Genomic DNA, 25,028 nt, shown 5'->3' with positions numbered 1-25,028 from the left:
CCTGCGGAAACACCCCCCACTCAGGACCTCCCAGCCTGGCGGAAACACCCCTCCCAGCCCTGCAGAAACAAAACCTCCTTCCCCTGCGCCGCCCCACCAAAACAGCTGTGGGTCAAAATGGAAGGTTGGTGGTGGGGAGGTGTTACTTGATGTTAAATCAACCAGGGACTCCCAGCCAAAGAGGTGACTGGGAGCCCTCAGGGTCAAATTAAAGGGCCTGGGTCTCTGACGACTGGGGGAACCCGGAGCTTTTCAGGGCTGGGGCAGGGATTTAAAGGTCCCAGAGCTCCTGCTGCTGAGGGGAGCCTGAGCCCTTGAAATCCCAGCCTCACTCCATCCCCTGGAGCTGCCGCCAGGTTTCAAAGGGCTCTGTGCTGCCTGCAGCCACAGGGATCCGTGAGACCTTTAAATCTCAGCTGCTGCCGGGATTCAAAGGGCTCTGGGCTGCCCGTGGCGGTGGGGAGCCCTGAGACCTTTAAACCTCAGCTGCGGCCGGGAATCTCTGCGAGCAGCCCAGAGCCCTTTGAATCCCGGCCGTGGCTGGCAGGCCGGCTTTAGGAAGTGCGGGGCCCAATTTGAACATTTTTGGCGGGGCCCCGCAGGGATGATTGGGGAAAAAAAGCCTTTCAGTTCTTAACAACCGGTTCCCTATAAAAAGTTCTGCCACAGTATGTATTTTTTGAACCAGTAGGGTTACCATACGTCCGTATTTTCCTCCCAGATGGCGATGTAAGAACCAAAAAGCCTGACATGTCTGGGAAAGTACAGATGTATTTAACCCTACCTAAAAGTTCTTTTTTAAAAAGATGGGTCTGAACTAGAAATGAGCTCTGCCACTCCCTTAGGGTGTGCTAGGGTGCACATGTGTGGGTCCCAGCTGCTCCCTGCCCATCTCATTGAAGCCAGTGTGCAGAGTTACTTCCCTCGAAACTGCAGGGCACCAGTGAACATGGGGCTGGCTGGAGGTGGGGGAGGGGGAGGATGCGAGAGGTAGGGTCTGGCAGCAGGCTGGGCAAGGGGTGTGGGGCAGGCTGGAGACAAGAGGTGTGGGGTGGGCTGGCTGGCTTCAGGCAGGGCCACAGGGAGGGTGCGGCATGGGTTGGCAGGGCTGGAGACAAAGGAGTGCGGGACTGGCTGGCTTCAGGCAGCGGGGTGCTGCAGGGGTTGGCTGGAGACGGGTTGGTGCAGGGCTGAAGGCAAGGCAGGGGGTACGGGGTTGGCTGGAGACAGGGCAGGGGGTGCAGGGCTGGTGCGGGCAGGGCAGGCAGTATGGCAGGGGTTGGCTGGAGACAGGGCAGGGGGTGCAGGGCTGGTGCGGGCAGGGCAGGCAGTGTGGCAGGGGCTGGCTGGAGACAGGGAAGGGGGTGCAGGGCTGGCTGGAGACAGAGGTTGGTGCAGGGCTGAAGGCAAGGCAGGGGGTGTGGGGCTGGCTGGAGATGGGCAGGCTGCAGGCAGGAAATGGTGCAAGCAGGGCAGGAGGTGCAGCAGGGGCTGGCAGGGGACGGGATGCCTGCTGGCAGGGCAGGGGGTGCAGGTACAGGGGGTACAGCCCACCCTCTATGGTGAGTGCCTCCTTCTCCTCCTCCTCCTCCTCCCCCCTCTAACACTAGTGTAGCAGCAGCAGCCTGGGGCTTGGGGGCTATTTCAAGGGCCCGGGGCGCCAATGCTTCCACTGTCCCAGCTCTGTAAATAGCCGCGGGAACCCTGGGGAAGCGGCGGGGCTCCAGTGGCTATTTAAGGGGCCGGGGAGGTAGAAGCAATGGGAGTCCTGGACTTTTTAAATAGCCCCCAGAGCCTCCCAGCCATACCCCAGGGCTCCAGCAGCAGGGCTCTAGTGGCAATTTAAAGGGCCTGGGGTTCCAGCCCCTGCTGGGAGCCCCAGGCCTTTTAAATTGCCCCCTGGGGAAACTGGGCCACCCTGTTACAGCGCACTGGCTTTTGCTGGTACTGGGGCTTGAGTGCGGGCTCCTCTTAGGAGCGAGGCCGATTCAAGGGAATTGGTTAAATTGGCCTAAAGCCGGCCCTGGTGGCTGGGATTTAAAGAGCTCTGAGCTCCCCGCCCGCCTGCCCAGAGCCCTATAAATCCTGGCCGCAGCTGAGATTTAAAGAGCTCTGGGCTCCCTGCGGCTGCGGGCAGCTCAGAACCTTTTGAATCCCGGCCGCGGCTGAACTTTAAAGGGGTTTGGATTCCCCGCGTCTACAGGCAGCCCAGAGCCCTTTGATTCCCGGCTGCGGGACGCACAGTGAGACTTCACGGGCCGCAAGTTCGCCGTGGGCCGTATGTTGTGCAGGCCTGGCATGGAGGGGCAAAATAGGTAAGAAATTTCCGTGGCCTGTCACTAGCAAATAGTAGCCACCATGGATCCTGCCAGAGGTGGCTACATCTTAGCACTGTGGGAAGCAACCCTTCACAGAGACCATTTGTCTTGTGGTTTGGGATACTTCTCAAGACATGCTGCACTCAGAGTGATCCCCTCATCCTGTGCCAGCTGGAGAAAAGAAAAGGGGGCAGTCAACTCTCCCACTACCAGCTGCGAACCACTGATCCCCAAGCAGGGGGAGGCCTCTGGCTTTGATGTGTATTAAATATCAGGCTGGTCTCTTTCTTTGGCAAATATCTAACAGAGCTAAAAGAGGGAACAAATGATCCTCAAAGGAGAGGGGAAAGACAATCACTGGGAAATTTAATCCCCTGCAACATCCAGAATGGAGAGCGACTCAGGGCAACAGGTTCCCCCGAAGGAAGAAGTTTTTGGGATTTAGAACCATAAGGAACAGCACAAAACTTGAGAGTTTTGTTAATTGACATTTGATAATGACACAGAGGGAAAACCTGAGCTTTCAGATCAGTGTTCAGAAATGAAAGACAAAGGGTGGAAATCAGAGATTTTGGATCCATTTTGCAAATTATAGAGAGGAAAGTGGAAAATCAGAAGGATTTTATATCAGTTGTTGATAGGAGGTAAAATCTGAGTGTTTCACATGAATACTTGATAAATGAATAAAGAGGAAATGGGCAACATTTGCAAACATTTTGTGTTCAATAATCTGAGAAAAGGTGTAAATCTGAGATTTTCTTATTATTTTATAATTAAATCTCAGGGCATATTCAATTAGAAATAGACAACTAGAGAGAAGTGGGGCAAATGTTTAGGTTATTTTATTTGAATCTTTGAGATTTGCAAAGAAATTGTGTCACAAACTGCATATTTGATAACATGAGAGGAAAACACCAAGATCTGAGGGGAGAGAGTCACTTTCCTGTCAGGGCCCAGTGCTCCCTCCCCCTCCCCCTCTGGTTTCTCTCACTCACTGGGGGCTCCAGGCGGGGCTGGTGCGGTCAGAGCCTGGGGCTGCCTAGGGGGCAGGTCTCAGCTGGAGAAAGCCCCCCCCGGCCAGGATAGGAATGTGCTACTGGTAGCAGCCTGAGGCTGGACCCTCTCTATGGGGAACACTTGCTCCCCCCTCCCCTTCCTGGCTCTTCCCACGCCCTGTTGCCAGCAGAGAGTGGCCCCCCCAGCCCAGCCCAGAGGTGTCCCTGTCTCAGGCACCCCCCAGCCTCTGCCCAGTTCAGAAATCACTCGGGGGAACCATTTCCCACCTACACAAGGACAAATCACTGCAGGTGAAAATGGGGGGAAACACCCCAAACCTGAGATCTGAACTGGCCATTGGCAAAGGGGAGAGAAAATGGGGCAGAATGGGGGGAGGGGAACAGGGAACTTCTCAGGGGTTTGAGGGAAGGGGGTGTCAGCCTGGATGTTGCTTGTTGCTCTCTAGGGAGAAAGGGGGCAGGACAGGAGAGGAGGGGGGTCTCCACGGAGGGGGCAGTAGTAATTCCGAGGGGATCTCAGCCCTCCCTTTTTCTCCCCGCTCCTCAGGGGTCACCTGCTCTTCTCCCCTCGCCCCCTGGCCATGTCCCGGCTGCACAGACATTTTCCATCCATCCCTTTCCCAGGTCTCCCCCCTCCACAGCCCCCGCCCGACCCCACGCACGGGCTGCTAGGTGTAATGCATGTTCAGTAGGGATTTCTCCCCTACTAATGCTGGGGTGTCCTTCTCCTATAGGTTAGTCTACTAATGATCTCCTCTTGGTGCCATGAGTGTCAGTTCATTGCCATGGCACTCGTGTGCTTAGACATCTGAGGATGCTCTATAGAAAAGCTCCTTGAGTGAGGTGATCCACAGGGAGTAGCTCAAAGCTCCAAAGTGCCTGGCCAGGGGCAGGACATTGGCACAGCAAGGGCGGGGTGTGGCAGTGACATCATAAAGGCCTTTTGCAGGACCTCACACTATTGGTCAAAGACTATTGGTGAGCAGGTGGTGACCTCACAGAGAGATCCTGACATCAGTCAGGGGCCTGGGGCTAAGGAAACCTCAGAGACCCCTGAGGCTTTGCTTCAGCAAGTCTCCTTCTCCAGGTCTCTGTCTGAGCACTGAGAGAGTATTCGGGTTCACGGACGTGAGCACCAGGAGAAACTTCTTTCCAGTTTTCTCCTTCCCTTGCAGTGATTTTACTAGAAAACAGCCGTCCCTGTTTAGAAGGTAAGAGCCTCCTGGAGGTGTGAAACCTGTTCAGTCTGATCCATCTGGTGAGAGTTGAATACTAGGCATGGAAAACATGAGCTTAAGGAGGCAGAATTTTATTCCGCACCTGGGATTTTGTCCCTTAGAATCATGGGGACATTAGGGTTTGTCTTTTGTGTTTCACCTTTTCCTCCATCCACCTGTCCCTCCCTCCTTTCTCTTCATCTCTTCTTTTGTCCTTTCTCCTGTTTCCCTCCCAGTGGATAAGGAACTGGTTAAAGGGGAGACTCCAGAGGGTCGTATTGAAAGGTGAACTGTCGGGCTTGAAGGAGGTCACCAGTGGAGTCCCTCAAGGATCGGTTTTGGGACCGATCTTATTTAACCTTTTTTGTAACTGACCTTGGCACAAAGAGTGGGAATGTGCTACTAAAGTTGCGGATGACACGAAGCTGGGGGGTATTGCTAACACGGAGAAGGACAGGGATACTATTCAGGAAGATCTGAACCACCTTGTAAACTGGAGTGATAGAAATAGGATGAAATACAACAGTGAAAAGTGCAAGGTCATGCATTTAGGAATTAATAATAAGAATTTTGGATATACGTTGGGGGCGCATCAGTTGGAAGCGACGGAGGAGGAGAAGGACCTTGGGGTACTGGTTGATAGCAGGATGACTATGAGTCGCCAATGTGATACGGCTGTTAAAAAAGCAAATGCGATTTTGGGATGCATCAGGCGGGGTATTTCCTGCAAGGACAAGGAGGTGTTAGTACCGTTATATAAGGCGTTGGTGAGACCCCATCTGGAATACTGTGTGCAGTTCTGGTGTCCCATGTTCAAGAAGGATGAATTCAAACTGGAACAGGTTCAGAGACGGGCTACGAGGATGATCCGAGGAATGGAAAAACTGCCTTATGAAAGAAGACTCAAAGAGCTTGGCTTGTTTAGCCTGGCCAAAAGAAGGCTGCGGGGGGATATGCTCGCTCTATATAAATATATCAAGGGGGTTAACGTTAGGGAGGGAGAGGAATTATTTAAGTTTAGTACTAATGTAGGCACGAGGACGAATGGGTATAAACTGGATATTAGGAAGTTTAGACTTGAAATTAGACGAAGGTTTCTGACCATTAGGGGAGTGAAGTTCTGGAATAGCCTTCCGAGGGAAGTAGTAGGGGCAAAAGACTTTCCTGGCTTTAAGACAAAGCTTGATAAGTATATGGAGGGGATGTTATGATTGGATCGTTAATTTGGGCAATTGATCTTGAATTACCACCAGACAGGTCTGCTCAATGGTCTGCGGGGAGATGTTGGATGCGATGGGTACTGAGTTGCTGCGGAGAATTCCTTCTTGGGTGCTGGCTGGTGACTCTTGCCCACATGCTCAGGGTTTAGCTGATCGCCATATTTGGGGTTGGGAAGGAATTTTCCTCCAGGGCGGATTGGCAGGTGCCCTGGAGGTTTTTCGCCTTCCCCTGCAGCGTGGGGCACGGGTCGCTTGCTGGTGGTTTCCCTGCAGCTTGAGGTCTTCAAACCATTTTTGAGGATTTCAATAACTCGGTCCTGGGATAGGGGTAGTTATAAAATTGGATGGGTGGGGTTCTGTGGCCTGCCTTGTGCAGGAGGTCAGACTAGATGATCAGATTGGTCCCTTCTGACCTATGAGTCTATGAGTCTATGAGACTTCCTGAGTGCTGGCTCCAGTCCTCTGCTCCGCCAGCTGACCTATGGAGGGCCTACCACCACATTCTCTAGATTTGTCCATTGGTCTGTGCCAGAGTGAGCAACAACCCAGTAGGTGGAGTCTCTGTAGTGTAGTGGTTATCACATTTGCCTAACATGCAAAAAGTCCTCGGTTCAAAACCAGGCAGAAACATGTGGGCTTCGTTTTTCCAGATCCCCTTGTTGTTCAGAAAGGCCACTCCTCCTATTGGCCTGTCCCTGGGATAACTCCAACCCCTGCTTGACAGAGGATGCTGACAGCAGTGGAGAAAGCACCTTGGTGTCAGGCTGGAGAACCTAGAGTAGTTAGGCCAGTCACCATTTGGAGGCTTGTGGCTTGGCCACCTCTGCTGTTGGAGGTTGGCCTATAGAGGCTCTCACTTTCTCCTGGGCTCCTTTGCGTGACTGGCCAAAGGAGGAAGTGAGGCAGGAATGGGGTAATAGAGGAAAGTTGAGCTGAGGAAGGCAGGGAAGAAGCTGTGCGGCTAAGTGGGGTTAGTAGAGCACCACCCTTCATTCTGAAAAGCCTGGGGAGGTGTGGTTGGCTGCTGGGAGGTAGAACCCTGTGCCTGCCTCTTGGCTTCCCAGGAGTGGCTACATGCAGCCCAGGAGAAGAAGGGAGGTTCTGGGTGAAAGGAAAACAAGCAAAGCTGAGTCCAAGTGGAGAATGGTGGCACCTTTATGGCCAACCTGGGGGCATGACTGATGGTTTTAGAGGTGGAGGCTGGGCTGGTTGTGAGCAAGTGGGATCCAGGAAACCCCCACCTGCCCTTCTGAGGGCTGAACCCATGGAGGTGCGGTTGGCTGCTGGGAGACAGACCCCTGTGGCTGCCTGTTGGCATCCCAGGGATGGCTACTTGCAGCCCAGGAGAAGCGAGGTTCTGGGAGGAAGGAAAAGCAGCAATGGTGAGGCTGAGTGGGCTCCTTTCTGGCCGAGATGGTGGACTGTGGTGAGTCTGGGAGTTGCCTGTGAGCCATAAGTGGACGTAGTGCAGTGAAAACTGCTGCTCCATTCTGGACGACCTGTGGGTGCCATGGATGACTTGGGAGTGGGGGCAGGGCGCTGGCTGTGAGCAAATGGGATCCAGGAAGCCCCAGCCTGCCCCTCCAGGGGCCGAGTCTTCTTCTCTCCTGCCATGGGGAGCCCGACCTTAAGCCTGCCCAGCATGTGCAGCAGCTCGAGCATGAAGCCTTCCTGTGTGCATAACTAAACTACGCCCTAGTGTAATAAGGTGTAAAGTTTAGATTGTGAATTTATCTTTAATTTCCATGGTAATTTACTTTGAGCTTTTATTCCTACCACTTATAATCCTTAAAACTCCATCTTTCTGTAGTTAATAAATCTGTTTTATGCTCTACTTAAACTGGTGTATTTTGCTTGAAGTTCTTGGGAAATCTCAGCTCCATTACAAGGCTGGTTCATGTACTATTCACAGTGAGGGAGGGGTGGACCCTGTGTAATAAACTCACACTGATCAGGCTTCTGATTAAGGCAAGATGGTATGATCCAGGGGTGCAAGGCTGCAGAGCTGTAGGGGGGGGCGACTTTCTATCATTAGTGTTATGAGTGGCTGCAGAAGCATTCATGTAATTCAGTTGGCTGTGTTCCTACCTACGGATGTCTGTGTAAGTGCAATATCTGCCAGAGATTCACAGCTTGTCTCAGCATCACATGTGTGAGAGGGAGCCCAGGTGGTGGGACAAAGGGCTCAGGGGTCCCACTGTTCAGTTGCATCCCATAGATCCCATCACAGACTTTCAACAACCACAGCGGGTGCTCACTGAGACAGAGAGAGAGATGCCAAAATAGTGATCTCCAGTGCCAGCAGACCTCAAACTATCAGAAATTCTGTGAACAGAGAAGACCCTGCTAGTGGAAAACTTGGGGGACTGCTTGTACCATCAGTCAGGGTGAGAAATTGCTAATTCAAATTCTATCCATCTAGTATGTTAGGCTTAGTCTGAGTTTTGGTTATTTGCTAAATAATCTGCTTTGATCTGTTTGTTATCACTTATAATCACTTCATCTATCTTTCTGCAGTTAATAAACTTGTTTGATGCTTTATCTTAACCAGCGTATTTTGAGTGAAGTGTCTGGGGAAAATCTCAGCTTGTTGTGCACATCTGTCCCATATCGAGGGGAAGGTGAACTACATTAATGAGCTTGCATTATAGAGATCTCTGTGCACTATAAGATGGTATAATTTTGGATTTATACTACAGCAAGTGTGCAAGGTTGGGGAGTGGGAAATTGGCTCTTGTCTTCTATCTGTCCTTGAGTGGCTTAGGTAACGCACTCAGGTAGCTTAGTTGGCTGCATGGCGCCACCTGCTGTTGTGTTGGGTGATAACAGGCCCTGGAGAGGCTGGCGAAATCTCCAGCAAAGCAGTGTGAGAAGGACCAGCCCAGCGTGAGGGTTAGAGGTGGGAAATGGTTCCCCCGAGTGATTTCTGAACTGGGCAGAGGCTGGGGGGGGCCTGAGACAGGGACACCTCTGGGCTGGGCTGGGGGTCCACTCTCTGCTGGCAACAGGGCGTGGGAAGGGCCAGGAAGGGGAGGGGGGAGCAAGTGTCCCCCATAGAGAGGGTCCAGCCCCAGGCTGCTACCAGTAGCACATTCCTATCCTGGCCGGGTGTGGGGCCTTCTCCAGCTGGTACCTGATCCCTAGGCAGCCCCAGGCTCTGACCGCACCAGCCCCGCCTGGAGCCCCCAGTGAGTGAGAGACCCCGGAGGGGGAGAGGGAGGGAGCACTGGGCCCTGACAGGAAAGTGACTCTCTCCCCTCAGATCTTGGTGTTTTCCTCTCATGTTATCAAATATGCAGTTTGTGACACAATTTCTTTGCAAATCTCAAAGATTCAAATAAAATAACCTAAACATTTGCCCCACTTTTCTCTAGATGTCTGTTTCTAATTGAATATGCCCTGAGATTTTCCTGTCTCTAATTATAAAATAATAAGAAAATCTCAGATTTACACCTTTTCTCAGATATTGAACACAAAATGTTTGCAAATGTTGCCCATTTCCTCTTTATTCATTTATCAAGTATTCATGTGAAACACTCAGATTTTACCTCCTATCAACAACTGATATAAAATCCCTCTGATTTTCCACTTTCCTCTCTGTAATTTGCAAAATGGATCCAAAATCTCTGATTTCCACCCTTTGTCTTTCATTTCTGAACACTGATCTGAAAGCTCAGGTTTTCCCTCTGTGTCATTATCAAATGTCAATTAACAATCCTCTCAAGTTTTGTGCTGTTCCTTATGTTTCTAAATCCCAAAAACTTCTTCCTTCGGGGGAACCTGTTGCCCTGAGTCGCTCTCCATTCTGGATGTTGCAGGGGGTTAAATTTCCCAGTGATTGTCTTTCCCCTCTCCTTTGAGGATCATTTGTTCCCTCTTTTAGCTCTGTTAGATATTTGCCAAAGAAAGAGACCAGCCTGATATTTAATACACATCATAGCCAGAGGCCTCCCCCTGTTTGGGGATCAGTCGTTCGCAGCTGGTAGTGGGAGAGTTGTCTGGCCCCTTTTCTTTTCTACAGCTGGCACAGGATGAGGGGATCACTCTGAGTGCAGCATGTCTTGAGAAGTATCCCAAACCACAAGACAAATGGTCTCTGTGAAGGGTTGCTTCCCACAGTGCTAAGATGTAGCCGCCTCTGGCAGGATCCATGGTGGCTACTATTTGCTAGTGACAGGCCACGGAAATTTCTTACCTATTTTGCCCCTCCATGCCAGGCCTGTACAACATACGGCCCACGGGCAACGTGCGGCCCGTGAAGTCTCACTGTGCGTCCCGCAGCCGGGAATCAAAGGGCTCTGGGCTGCCCGTAGCCGCGGGGAATCCAAACCCCTTTAAAGTTCAGCCGCGGCCGGGATTCAAAAGGTTCTAAGCTGCCCGCAGCCGCAGGGAGCCCAGAGCTCTTTAAATCTCAGCCGCGGCCAGGATTTATAGGGCTCTGGGAAGGCGGGCGGGGAGCTCAGAGCTCCTTAAATCCCAGCCACCAGGGCCGGCTTTAGGCCAATTTAAGCAATTCCCTTGAATTGGCCTCGCTCCTAAGAGGACCCCGCACCCAAGCCCCAGTACCAGCAAAAGCCAGTGCGCTGTACCAGGGTGGCCCAGTTTCCCCAGGGGGCAATTTAAAAGGCCTGGGGCTCCCAGCAGGGGCTGGAACCCCAGGCCCTTTAAATTGCCACCAGAGCCCTGCTGCTGGAGCCCTGGGGTATGGCTCAGGGGCTCTGGGGGCTATTTAAAAAGTCCAGGACTCACATTGCTTCTACCTCCCCGGCCCTTTAAATAGCCACTGGAGCCCCGCCGCTTCCCCAGGGTTCCCGCGGCTATTTACAGAGCTGAAGCAGTGGAAGCAGGGGCGCCCCGGGCCCTTGAAATAGCCCCCAAGCCCCAGGCTGCTGTTGCTACCCTAGTGGGAGGGGGGGGAGGAGGAGGAGGAGGAGGAGGAGAAGGAGGCACTCACCATAGAGGATGGGCTGTACCCCCTGTACCTGCACCCCCTGCCTTGCCTGCAGCCAGCCCGTCCCCAGCCAGCCCCTGCTGCAACCCCTGTCCGCACCAGCCCCGCACCTCCTGCCCTACTTGCACCAGTTCCTGCCTGCAGCCTGCCCATCTCCAGCCAGCCCCACACCCCCTGCCTTGCCTTCAGCCCTGCACCAACTCGTCTCCAGCCAGCCCTGCACCCCCTTCCCTGTCTCCAGCCAGCCCCTGCCACACTGCCTGCCCTGCTCGCACCAGACCTGCACCCGCTGCCCTGTCTTCAGCCAACCCCGTACCCCCTGCCTTGCCTTCAGCCCTGCACCAACCCTTCTCCAGCCAACCCCTGCCACACCCAGCTGGCTGAAGCCAGCCAGTCCCGCACTCCTTTGTCTCCAGCCCTGCCAAACCATGCCGCACCCTCCCTGTGGCCCTTACTGAAGCCAGCCAGCCCACCCACACCTCTTGTCTCCAGCCTGCCCCACACCCCTTGCCCAGCCTGCAGCCAGACCCTACCTCTCGCATCCTCCCCCTCCCCCACCTCCAGCCAGCCCTATGTTCACTGGTGCCCTGCAGTTCCAAGGGAAGTAACCCTGCACACTTTCTTCGTTGAGATGGGCAGGGAGCAGCTGGGACCCACACATGTGCAGCCTAGCACACCCTAAGGGAGTGGCAGAGCTCATTTCTAGTTCAGACCCATCATTTTAAAAATTAACTTTTAGGTAGGGTTAACATACATCTGTACTTTCCCGGACATGTCAGGCTTTTTGGTTCTTAAATCGCCATCTGGAAGGAAAATACGGACGTATGGTAACCCTACTGGTTCAAAAAATACATACTGTGGCAGAACTTTTTATAGGGAACCGGTTGTTAAGAATTGAAAGGCTTTTTTTTCCCCAATCATCCCTGCGGGGCCCCGCCAAAAATGTTCAAATTGGGCCCCGCACTTCCTAAAGCCGGCCTGCCAGCCACGGCCGGGATTCAAAGGGCTCTGGGCTGCTCGCAGAGATTCCCGGCCGCAGCTGAGGTTTAAAGGTCTCAGGGCTCCCCACCGCCACGGGCAACCCAGAGCCCTTTGAATCCCGGCAGCACCTGAGATTTAAAGGGCTCATGGATCCCTGTGGCTGCAGGCAGCACAGAGCCCTTTGAATCCTGGCGGCAGCTCCAGGGCATGGAGTGAGGCTGGGATTTAAAGGGCTCAGGCTCCCCTCAGCAGCAGGAGCTCTGGGACCTTTAAATCCCTGCCCCAGCCCTGAAAAGCTCCGGGTTCCCACAGTCGTCAGAGCCCCAGGCCCTTTAATTTGACCCTGAGGGCTCCCAGCCACCTCTTTGGCTGGGAGTCCCTGGTTGATTTAACATCAAGTAACACCTTCCCACCACCAACCTTTCTTTTTGACCCACAGCTCTTTTGGTGGGGCGGCGCTGGGGAAGGAGGGTTTGTTTCTGCATGGCTGGGCGGGGTGTTTTCTCAAGGCTGGAAGGTCCTGAGTGGGGGGTGTTTCCGCAGGGCCGGGGGGTTTCGGTCATCAGCTGTTTTCTTTGGAGTATTGTGGCCCTCGCTGTTTTACTCAAAGTACTGTACAGGAACTTTTCAGGAGGATTAAGGCAAAATGCCACATTTATTAGTAATGCAGGTATCAATTAATACTCTATGATATGCACATGAGATATATATCACAGTCATGCATTCACGCACACACACAGACATAAACACACTCCGTCTTGCTGTTGTTACCAACTAGTTGCTCCCCTTAACTGCACTGGCCAGGTGAGTTAGATGGGGGAGGGGTGGAGCCGGGCTTCTACCGATCCAAATCGATGGTCCGATGGTGACAAGACGAGATCCGGGGTCCTTCTGCAAAATACCTCGCATTTATAGCAGCTTCCCTCTTATGCAAATCTAGACCAGATTCAAAATCTGGGTCTGCGTCCGTTGGTCTTTGTGCTGCTTTTCTCTGGGTGTTGTCCCAATGCTGCTCAAAGAGGGTGTTTTCTAAAGAAGGTGCTTGCTTCTAATCCATGAGGCCATCAATATGTCTGCTCTTCTTTATTGGGCCCACTTGACAAGTTGTATTGTCCTTTGCTCTGGCTCCCATTCCCTCTTCAATTGTTGTAGCTGTCTGGAGGTGGGTGTCTACCAAACCTCAATCATTCACACCTCATTCAGTCAATAGAGCAATTGATTACAGAGTGCGGGGGAAGATCTCATTCTACTTCTAGCAAAAAGGCACATGTTTTCTTTTACTTTAACTATACTATCCTTAGGGGCTATAACATTTGATACAAAGTTTTCTACCAATTTTCTATATAGGGATCTAATACAAAGTTGTATGAAAATAGAGAGGCACAATGCCAAGTCATATGAATTACAAAATAACATCATGCCGGATGCAATGTCATAAAGATAAAGATACTTAATACAAAATAACACAATGCAACGTTATAAAGATTTATAGAGATAGTAAATACGGAGATTTCTCTACATCACCGCTTTACGAGTTGTGCAGGCCTGCTGATGGCATTCGCGGGGCTTCTTGCTCGTGTGGATTCTCTGATGCTGAATAAGGTGAGAGCTGCGATTGAAGGTTTTCCCGCACTCACTGCATTCATAGGACCCCTCCTGTGTGTGGATTCTCTGATGCCCAATAAGGTGCGAGCTGCGACTGAAAGTTTTCCCGCACTCATTGCATTCACAGGGCCTCTCCCCTGTGTGGATTCTCTGATGTTGAGAAAGGCCTGATCTGTAAGTGAAGTTTTTCCCACACTAAGCACATGTATTTTTTTTTGCTTTTCCCTGCAGATTTCCTGCTGTATTCTGGTTTCCTTAAGGCCCTTCTGAGTTCCCTGACAGGAAATAAATTTATCCATTTTCTCCCCTGGCTGGTTTCCCTGCTCTTTTTCTGGTCTGTGCTGAACCTCACACGTCATTGCATCACCTGCTGTGATAGAGACAGAAACCTCAAACAGGGATGGAAAGGGGAAGGCCAAACCAAAACAAGTGCTGGAGAGAGGACAAATAAAAATCAGGAACGCAGCTCCCCCCAACAGGAGAGAGGAGGGGATCAATTCAGCCTTCACATCCCATCCAACTTCACAGGGGGAAGGGAGAAAGCTACTGTCCGGTTTCTGCTAGCATCTAGAGGAAGCCTTGAGCTATATTTACCCTGCGGATGAGACCCCTGCTATGGACAATAATGAACTGAGAGACTTCCCAAGAGCTTTGTAGGGCATCCTAGATGTTTCCTTCAGGCACTTACAGATTCTGAGTTGGTTTAATGTTTCCTCATCTGTGCGGGGAGATCTCAGGATCTCTCTTTCCTCTGAACCCTGGAGCTCTGGGACCCATGGCTCTTCCCCTTGTTCCAGCTGGGAGATCATATCACGTTGGAAAACCAGAAACTCCGCTCAGATGAAAGAAAACAAAGGAGTTCAGTTGATTTCATACAACTTGATCATCAAAAACATTCTGTTAATTTATCTTCAGTGCTTAGTGTGACCTAGTGTGCCTGGGGCAGTCCTCACTGAAAATGCCAAGGTCAGAGCAGGCTGAAAAAGGGAGAGCAGATGCTCCCCATACTGGTGGTTAACACTGAAGTTAAACTCACTGACCGGTCACAAACTCTGCTTCTGATCCCACACACTGGTTAACGAGACTCTGAAAAAAGAAATCACACGGCCCCCTTTATTGCATGACAGTTCTCTGGCTCCTAATCAGCAACTAGGTCCCGTACAGTGAGAGGTTATTTTAAAACTCTGCTCACTGTGATACAGCATGGCCAGAGGGCAGCAGGAGAGTGATCCTAATTGGATCCAGGAAGTGGGTGGGTAGAAGGTTAGCCACATTACCCAGGTTTGGATCTCATCCAAAATACCATGCTGCCAGCCAATCCTTTAGCAGTTAAACTAAATGTTTAGAAGAAAGAACAAATGAAAGAATGAAGTTAAATTCCATCCTTCCAGACAATTCTTTAGCATCTAAACTAAAGGTTTAAAAGAAAGAAAGACAGAAAGAATTTAAATGGAAAAGCAGTCAGATACATTCCAAAATGGATATATCAGGTTCTTAGCAGTATTGGTGAGTTGCTGGCTTGAAAGTCTGTCTGGAACGCATCCAGAGCTTGGGTGGGTCATTCAGTCCTTTGTTCCAGGGTTCAGTTTGTAGAGAAGTTGCTCCAGAGGTAGGAAGGGGAATTGAAGACAAGATGGAGATGATGCAGCTGCTCTTTATATTCCTTTTGCCATGTGGCTTGTACTTCCTGTGTCCCAAACACAAGCTTCACAGCACATGGCATGGAAAAGCTTTGGAGGTCTCATTACACAGGCAAACCCCGGCATGTCTTGCTGACTCAATAGGTGTATCCCCTTGGTCCATAGGTTCATTGTACAGCTGATGACCCTCAATAGCCAACAAACATGCTAGGCAATGTTGATGCCAATATGTCTGGGGGTGTCACCCAGAAAAACTGCACAAGTCTGGAAATACAGATATACCTTACATATCTGTAACTCACAATACAAAGGTGATAGAAACATAGAAACAAAATTATCATACTTGGCAAATCATAACATTTTCACTGACACTTTACATGGCATACCTAGCATGATTTATTGCAATTTTATCAGATTATATTATTTTATTATTAATACCAAAGTGTCTCACAATTTCATGCAGTCTCACACTTGCTAAACTAGTGAATTCCCAGGACCAGTTCCGCAGGTCCTTGAAGATGCCAAACATTGTGCTTATGAGGGATTGAAATACCCACATATCTGCTGGGAACACACAAACAGACACTGTGTCTATCTGTACCCCTGTGTTCACTCTTCTAGAAAATTATGATCAATTTTGTACCCAGTATGGCTTGTGAGGTATCATTAGAAAATGCATAACCTACTGAATATTATCCTCCTGTTAAAATGTGTAGTAACATTGTATGTAAAATTGTGAGATTTTACAGTATGATATTACTGAAAAAGTTACAGTTCTGGGGAACACCCACAGACCAGTTCCTCAGAGACAGCAAGGCAAACAGCTGGTCAAACAGCCATTCTCCTGCAGGGGGAAGATGTGAAGACATTAAGGGCTGGTCTACACTACGGGGGGAAATCGATCTTAGATACACAAATTCAGCTACGTGAATAACGTAACTGAAGTCGAATATCTAAGATCGGATTACTCACCCATCCTCACCGCGCGGGATCGATGTCCGCGGCTCCCCCTGTCAAATCAACAACTCCGTTGGCGTTGGTGTTGTTTTGGAATCGATATAAGCGCGCTCAGGGATCGATATATGGCGTCTAGATGAGACGTCATATATCGATCCCCGAGCAATCGATTTTAACTGGCCTATACGGTGGGCAGTCTAGATGTAGCCTTACATTCCATCACAGGGATCTATGGAGGCTGTTGTGGAAAACGACCACAGGATTAATATTTGAATCAGCTCAGCCTGAGGCTCTTTTCTTGGTTACAAGCACGCAGGGGGCGACAGCTATTGGAATACTGTTCCTGAGCTAAAAATCACACAAGCCTTTTATAGCTTAAAACCACAAACAATGACACATACGTGGCACGTTAATTTCCTTATTTGGAATATATTGCAAAATATGATGCAGGTCAAAAGCAAGCTGAACAATCAGTTTTCCATATTTGGCCTTTCCTGTTATTTTTATTACACCTGGTGATATGGGAGCAAGACTCTCCATGTCTCATGAAATGTCACTACCAATTTGGCCATTTTCACATGCTGGGGTGCAATCCAGATCAGCGAGGAGTTGTGTCATCTGTAATCCTGGGTGAGATTCAGTGTTCTGCTGCTGGAGCTCCCCTGTCCGGATATTCCCAGCCAGCGTTCAAGGACGCACTGAGTGTCTGTATGATAAGTAACCCTGGACTGGCAGCTCTGACTCCAGCCGCGTGCTTGTTACACCCCAAGCACATTCTGGTTTGGGTAGAGAAGGCTCAGGGTTTGAGAGAAGGTTCGGGGCATGAAGTTTCTGTTCATTATGCTGGACCTAACCCCAGTTTTACTTGAGTAAAGAGGAGATATTTGACATTGTGTGATGCTGCTCCTGTGCTCTGTTCCCAAAGTGTTCTGCAGCAGAGGAGGGTATCTGGTACTATGTATGTTACTGGCCTATTGGGGTGATGCTGAGACAGGACAGGGTACAGATGGCATTGTGGGGGTGGCATGAACCTTCACTCTTCATTTCCCCTTCCAAGAACAGAAGGGACAGGAATCCTTACCCAGCAAGACCATCGTCTCATAGTTCCCCTGCATGACATCTCTGTAGAGGGCTCTCTGAGTGGGGTCCAGCAGAGTCCCCTCTTCCCTGGAGAAATACACAGACGCCTCCTCGAAGGTCACCGGCCCCTGAAAGAGCAGGAGTCCAATACTCAGTACCTGCTGACCCACTCACAACCCCACTACTCATGGAACAGCAGCACCAGGGAAATGGAAGCTCCGGGAGGCACATGTTAACAGAGTCCCACCCCACCTTGCTTACAGCAGCCAGGAGGCATCAGAGGGTAGAAAGAGAGAACCTTTGTGTCTCCCATCTGACAGACAGAAGCAGGGTCTTCACATTTATCACATAGCTACTAGCCAGAGATTAATATAGGAGATGAGGCTGTCTCTTGACCCTGATAGTGGCTCCCTGGTAGGAATCCAAGCACTCTCCAAATAAAATATATGGAAGAAAGGGGAAGTCAATCAGAAAGAACAGAAGTTAGAAGGTCAGAATTGTAGTGCCCATTAACAAAGGTTTAGAGAAAATAGAGCCTATCAAACTAACGGGATATCCTTATTGGATGAGATCAAAAGTTTGGTTGCAGCTAATAGTATTGATGTAATATACCTAAACTTCCGTAAGGGACATGACTTGATAAGCACAATATATTTACTAAAAAAAACTAGAATGATAGAAAATAAATATGGCATATTAAATAGATTAAAAACTCTGATAGTAAATGAGGAACCGTGATCGAGTGGATTTCTTTCTAGCAGGTTCCTGCAGGGATTGGTTCTTGGCCCTGTGCTGTTTAACATTCTTATCCATGACTTAGAAGAGAGTACAAAATCATCACTGATAAAGTTTACAGTTGCCACAAAGATTGGAGTTGGTGGTAATTAATGAAATGTCAGTAGATTCAGGCTCCATCACTGAGAGTCTGGGAAGTTGTCCCAGCCCTGGCTGGAGGGTTATTTCCTGTTCCACAAAGATGGGAAGTTCCATTCCCAACTCCTGTGCCTTGAAATTAGGACCTATCTGACACTACACCCCCATATTCATCATAGTGGTATGATAATAATATGATTAGGACATAATTATGATCTATTTTGTAGAAGATGCATCATGTGTGGTGTCACTGGAAAAGTTCTGATTTGCTGAATATGATTATCCTATTTGTGTGCACATATCATGTTCGTATCTGAAGTTATGGATATTGACTCTGTATCTGTATTTCAAATGTGCTTACTCTGGGTAACAGCCACAATGAGCCTTTCAGGTACAACAATGAAGAAGCCAGACAGTGCTGATGGCTCAGCAAAGACAATGGACTGTGGAAGAGCTTAGCCTTCCTGTTACTGTTTCAGCCAGCCTATGAGTCATGGCTACTATGACTCAGCAGGGCCTGTAACCAGACCACATGACACTAAACTCCATTTTAGTACCTGTATTTTTCCACAAACTGGACTAGGAACTTAGTTTCGAACAAAAGGTTCCCACCATATGGAAAAGCTACGTAAGGTGGGGTGTGACATCATCTCTTGGCCTCATTCTCCACACAAGAGAACTTCTGGAAACACCTGAGAAACAAAAACGGATGTGGGGGAAGTGCTGCTCCCAGGATCAAGAGATTTCTTTCTTGTGCATGGAAACTTGGGGGACTGCTTGTACCATCAGTCAGGGTGAGAAATTGCTAATTCAAATTGTATCCATCTAGTATGTTAGGCTTAGTCTGAGTTTTGGTTATTTGCTAAATAATCTGCTTTGATCTGTTTGTTATCACTTACAATCACTTCATCTATCTTTCTGCAGTTAATAAACTTGTTTGATGCTTTATCTTAACCAGCGTATTTTGAGTGAAGTGTCTGGGGAAAATCTCAGCTTGTTGTGCACATCTGTCCCATATCGAGGGGAAGGGGAACTACATTAATGAGCTTGCATTATAGAGATCCCTGTGCACTATAAGATGGTATCATTCTGGATTTATACTACAGCAAGTGTGCAAGGTTGAGGAGTGGGAAATTGGCTCTTGTCTTCTATCTGTCCTTGAGTGGCTTAGGTAACGCACTCAGGTAGCTTAGTTGGCTGCATGGCGCCACCTGCTGTTGTATTGGGTGATAACAGGCCCTGGAGAGGCTTGCGAAATCTCCAGCAAAGCAGTGTGAGAAGGGCCAGCCCAGCGTGAGGGTTAGAGGACACAGCAGTTCCCAGAAGCTCCACAAACTGCCTCCTGGGGGTGACAACCCATCACGCCCTACACTACACAAGTCTCAGCAGGTTTGTCACATGCTGTCCCCTCCCTTTCTCCACCCGAGATATTTCCTGCTTCCCACCACCTCTAGCAATTCCCACCCTCTTATGCATTTACTGCTCCTCAACCTCCAAGCAGAGCCCGCCACCCTGATAATATCTTACCTGAGCCAGCTTCATTGCAGCCATTTCCTTGCCCCTGGGAGGACGAGATGATCTGCAGCGAAACATGGATGTTATTCACTGGCCTGCCGGGGTGAAAAGGGCAAGGTGTGAGAATTCAGACTAGGCTTTTGTCCATTCCCCAAGCCGATTCCCCCCAGCTTTTCCCCTGCTAATGCACATTCTCGGTTCTAGCACATTGTGAAGCACAGAGTGACCTTATTCCAGTACACGCCTAGCCCCCTCCCACCAGGGTGTAACCCTCTGACACATGGGGAAACCCTCCCAGTAACAGTCTCTCTCTTACATGTATCAAGTTTGCGGACAACACCAAGCTGGGAGGGGTTGTAAGTGCTTTGGAGGATTGGATTAAAATTCAAAATGATCTGGACAAACAGGAGAAATGATCTGAAGTAAATAGGATCAAATTCAGTAGAGACAAGTGCAAAGTACTCCACGTTGGAAGGAATAATCGGAGGCCAGAGAAGAGCAGAAACAAAGGAGTCACTTTGGGGGATTCTCCCTGTCATTGTCCCCAAGGCAGCTGTCTCAGGTTTACAAAGGTGTTTCATGTTCCAGCCTTTATACAGTCTCTCCTGGGAGTGCCCCTTTCATGGACTCGGCCTAGTTTTAGTTTTTGGTAGTTAACAATCTTGGTTTATTGTTCATCTAACCAGTATGTGTGGATTGAAGTGTGTTGGAAACTCTGTTTGGGATAGCAAGCTGGTGCATGTCATTTTCCGCTGATGAAATGACAGACTTCATATGAGCTTGGGTCGTTCAGTAGCGTGCTGGACAGTGCAAGATGCACATTTCTGGGGGAAAGTTGGGCACTTGAGAATTTGCTGGTTTTCTCCTGAGGTGTAATTCATGAGTGGCTGTCTAGCAGCACTCAATACTGTGTAGCTGGGAGTGAGTTACATGCTGGAGACTGTGTGTTAATTGGCCAAGAGGGGCTGTTCTCGCGGGAAAACAGTGGAAAAGGCACCCCATGCTGCAGGACTGAGGGGACAGCTATTTAACAGTCCAGATTGTACTCTGGGTAACATCACAGACACTCATTATGACAGAGCCTCTTACAACACAGAGAAAGTAAATCCATGTCCCAGAAATCGAAGACTCCAGACAGAGGGCAAGTGTCCCTGGCACTGCTTCTTGCTGACAGAGAGGTTCAGAGACAGTGCGAGAATCCTGGGGAAGCTGGGAACAGGAAGCATGGGCTGGCGGGGTTCGGTGGAGAAAGGGAACAGGAAGGGCAGGGATATTACTGAATCCAGGCTCTCAGCAGTACTAGATGACAGGATAGCACATAGTGCAGCCCATTGGAAAACACAATCCCAACTATACATACAAAATGATGGGGTCTAAATTAGTTGTTTCCACTCAAGAGATGGATCTTGGAGTCACTGTGGATAGTTCTCTGAAAACATCCACTCAATGTGCAGCAGCAGTGAAAAAAAGTGAACAATGTAGGAAATAATTAAGAAAGTGATAGATATGACAGAATATCTCATAGATCATATTTGTAAAAACAGCAAATAAATCCATGATACACCCACATCTTGAATACTGCATGCACATGTCACCCCATCTCAAAAATAGATATATTGGAATTGGAAAAGGTTCAGAAAAGGGCAACAAAAATGATTAGGGGTATGGGACAGTTATGCCAGACCTAACCCCCAGTTTCACTTGAGCAAACAGGAGATATTTGACACTGTGCAATACGGCTCCTGTGCTCTGTTCCCAAAGTGTTCTGCAGCAGAGGAGGGTCTCTGGTATTATGTGTGTCACTGGCCTATTGGGGTGATGCTGAAACAGGACAGGGAACAGATGGCATTGTGGGGGTGGCGTGAACCTTCACTCTTCATTTCCCCTTCCAAGAACAGAAGGGACAGGAACCCTTACCCAGCGAGGTCACGGTCTCATAGTTCTCCTGCATGACATCCCAGTAGAGGGCTCTCTGAGTGGGGTCCAGCAGAGCCCACTCTTCCCTGGTGAAATACATAGTCATCTCCTTGAAGGTCACCAGCCCCTGAAAGAGTAAGAGTCCAACACTAAGGAATTGCTGCCCCACTCACAGCCCCACTATTTGTGGCAGAGAAGAGTGAATCAAATGGAAGCTCTGGGTGGATGATAGTCAGGAGAGTCCCACCTCGACCTGGCTCAGAGTATCCAGCAAATGCCATTGTGAGGGGATGAAGAGAGAGCCCCTTATCTCTCCCAGCATATCCATCACCCCCCTACTAGCCACTGACTGATACAGGAGATGGAGCCCCTAGCAGGGTCCAGGGAGAGCTCGCTGGTAGGATGCCCAACACCCTCCTCTTTGTGAGTAGCGGGATATGAAGGGAGTGGCAGCTCCAATAAGCCTGACTCATGGGTGTCCCCTTTATATCTCACAGCAGCTGATGGTTAATGAGGTCAGGCTCCAGCACTAGGAATCTGGTCAGTTTGACTGGCTCTATGTAGGTGGGTTATTTTCTCTCTTCACAAATTAGGGCATTTCCACCTCCAAACCTCCTGGGTCTGTTCCTAGAATCTAGGCCACTGAGGGCTTGTCTGCATCAGAAAGTTGCAGCGCTGGTGAGGGAGTTACAGCGCTGCAACTTAGGAGGTGTACACATCTGCAGGGCACCACCAGCGCTGCAACTGCCTGTTTGCAGCGCTGGCCGTACTCCCATTTTGTCTCGGGTGTAGAGGATCCAGCGCTGGTGATCCAGCGCTGGTAATCAAGTATAGACACTTACCAGCGCTTTTCTTGACCTCCGTGGAATAAGCAGGTATCCCAGCATACCTGAGGAAGCCTCTGGTAATCAAGCTGGTCTCCTTCCCCGGCTTGCTCTCGCGTTCCCCGAACCCCGAGCAAGCAGGTCTCCTTCCCAGCGGTTTGCAGAGTGGTTCGGGGAACGCGAGAGCAAACCGGGAAAGGAGACCAGCTTCGCCGCGGTTTGCTCTCGCGTTCCCCGAACAAGCTGGTCTCCTTCCCGGCGGTTTGCAGGGTGGTTCGGGGAACACGAGAGCAAACCGCGTCGAAGCTGGTCTCCTTTCCAGGTTTGCTCTCTAGTTCCCCGAACCCCCGAGCAAGCAGGTCTCCTTCCCTGCGGTTTGCAGGGTGGTTCGGGGAACGCGAGAGCAAACCGCGTCGAAGCTGGTCTCCTTTCCCGGTTTGCTCTCTAGTTCCCCGAACCCCCGAGCAAGCAGGTCTCCTTCCCTGCGGTTTGCAGGGTGGTTCGGGGAACGCGAGAGCAAACCGCGGCGAAGCTGGTCTCCTTTCCCGGTTTGCTCTCTCGTCCCCCGAACCCACGAGCAAGCAGGTCTCCTTCCCTGCGGTTTGCAGGGTGGTTCGGGGAACGCGAGAGCAAACCGGGAAAGGAGACCAGCTTCGCCGCGGTTTACTCTCGCGTTCCCCGAACAAGCAGGTCTCCTTCCCTGCAGTTTGCAGGGTGGTTCGGGGAACGCGAGATCAAACCGCGGCGAAGCTGGTCTCCTTTCCCGGTTTGCTCTCGCGTTCCCCGAACCCCCCTTGAAGCCGCCCAACAGCGCTGCAGTGTGGCCACATCTAACACCACTTGCAGCGCTGGTTGCTGTAAGTGTGGCCACTCTGCCGCGCTGGCCCTATACAGCTGTACTAATACAGCTGTAACAACCAGCGCTGCAAAATTTTAGATGTAGACATGGCCTTAGTAAATAACTCCCAGCAGGTCTGCCACACCCTGGCCTCCTCCTTTCCCCACGCTGTGAATTTCCTGCCCCGCTCCAACCTCCAAACCAGACTCTGCAAACCTTCCCACCTCTGGTGTATTTGCTCTCCCTTTCCTCCAGCAGGAACCCACCAGCAACCCCCCGATAATCTCTACCTGGACTGACTCCACTGCAGCCATTTCTCTTCCCTGTCCCACGCCAGGCTGGGATGAGCTGCACCAAAACATTCTGCAGCCTGTCTGGGGGAGAAGGGCAGTTGTCGGCGTTTCAGAACCGGTTTTAGTTAATTTCACATCACAATTCCCCCAGGCCCTTTCCCTGCAGACAGACACCCTAGATTCTGTCATGCTGGGAAATGCACAATCTGTTTATTACAATTTAGACCTGGCCCCTCCTGCCAGCCTAAGTCCACAGACACATTTTTAACCTCCCTTCTCTCTCCCCTCACCCTTTCTCTGAACACAAGGCTAGAAAAGAGCAGAATCAAAGGAGTCACTGTGGGGGATTCCCTCAGACACTGACCCCACGGCAGCCGCACCCCAGCATGGGAAATATGGAGTCAGGAACTGGGTTTTGCTCTGTCTGATCCTTGTTTTGTTCACTGGAAAGTGGTTCTGCCCTAGGATGCAGCAATACATGTGTCTGGGTGGACTAGAGAGCTGGAAATCTCTCCCCCACATTCATTTCTCCCACTGCCCCTTTCAGTCTCTCCTTCCCCTGTCCTCTCTCCCTGCCCCTCTGACTGGGACAGTCCCATTCCTGGGGGCTTTGCTCTCCCATGGCTGGATTTCCTCCTGGCAACCGCTAATGGGAGGAGAAATGAGGTGGTGTTGTTTGTGCAGAGTCACTTTCTTGCCAGACCCTAGGACATTCCCTGAGGTCTTTCAGTTACCTGGAGACTCTGGCTCAGAATTTAGTAGTAACAGGGCCCAGGACTGCCCTAGGGGGCTAGGACCAGCTGCAGAAAGTCATCCCCTGGGCCGGGCAGACAAGAAGCTTTAATTAAGGTCACTTCCCAACACAGAGAACCACTGGGGGAGCAGCAGCTGCCAAGCCTGGTCTCCCAGATCACAATGGAGGCTGCAGCATCTGACCCAGGAAGCTGAACCCCAATATCCTGAGCAGAGAGGGACGGAGTGTATGAGCAGCTTCCCTCCTTTAGCTCTCTGGGGAGAGCAGCTAATGGGAGCCCCTCCTCACAGGGAGAATGGCTGATCTCATTTGACCCACTGTCCATCTGGAATCACTCCTTGTCTTTCCATACAGTGACTCTGGATTAACAACGGTCTCAATGACACCGGATTTCAGAAAGAATGAGTTCAGAACACTGTGGAAAAGACCATCGTGTGGCAGTGCTGACTCCCTTCCCACCTCCCTCACCCCCGCAGATCTAGGACAAGGACTGGGGGCAAAAAATTTCCAAATGGAACCGAAAGTTCCTGCAGTTTTCAAAAGAGGAGAAAAGTAAATTCTGTGATTTCACACTAACAGTGTTTGCTAAGTGGACAGAAAGTTATCACAGTGACAGGGCACGTGACTGGGGAATGGACTTGGTGAGCTGGTGACTAGGAGCCAGGACTGTGGTACAAGTTGACCAGAGAGAAGGATCATGGTTAGCAGCAGCCCCCAGACACCCCCTAGTACCCAGAGCCCAGACCCCCCAGCCAGGGGCCCCAGACACCCCCCAGCCAGGATCCCATCAGATATTCCCTGGGACGCAGCCCCCAGAGTCCCTGGCCAGGGACCCCAGATACCCCTCAAAGTCCCACCGGCCAGACAACCCCCACCACACCATGATTGCCAGGTTGGGAATCCCAAAGGGTTCCCCCCACCAAGAGCCCCCAGCAGCCAGGGACCCCCTCAAGGGACCCCCCCTCCCACTGGGAACTCAGTCCCTCACTGCCTGCCTAGGAACTTCCCCATCCTCCAGAACGATCTACC

At 50.5% G+C, this 25,028-nt stretch overlaps 1 protein-coding gene and 1 long non-coding RNA gene across 2 annotated transcripts in view; one reads left to right on the top strand and one right to left on the bottom strand.

The window, feature by feature from the left end:
• LOC127052669 (uncharacterized) overlaps nucleotides 1-23,274 on the bottom strand; it is a 127,245-nt gene extending 103,971 nt beyond the window's left edge. Inside the window, exon 1 of the long non-coding RNA XR_007774847.1 lies at nucleotides 23,243-23,274. This is a non-coding gene — a long non-coding RNA (uncharacterized LOC127052669). The remainder of the gene's footprint in view (nucleotides 1-23,242) is intronic.
• The window catches only part of LOC127052588 (zinc finger protein 560-like), a 374,863-nt gene that overhangs the window by 171,920 nt on the left and 177,915 nt on the right, over nucleotides 1-25,028 (top strand). The gene's annotated exons all lie outside the window — the stretch shown is intronic.

This window comes from Gopherus flavomarginatus, chromosome 5 (genome assembly GCF_025201925.1).
Source record: "Gopherus flavomarginatus isolate rGopFla2 chromosome 5, rGopFla2.mat.asm, whole genome shotgun sequence".
NCBI classification, from domain to species: Eukaryota; Metazoa; Chordata; order Testudines; family Testudinidae; genus Gopherus; species Gopherus flavomarginatus.
This window is presented reverse-complemented; position numbering and strand designations above follow the sequence as displayed.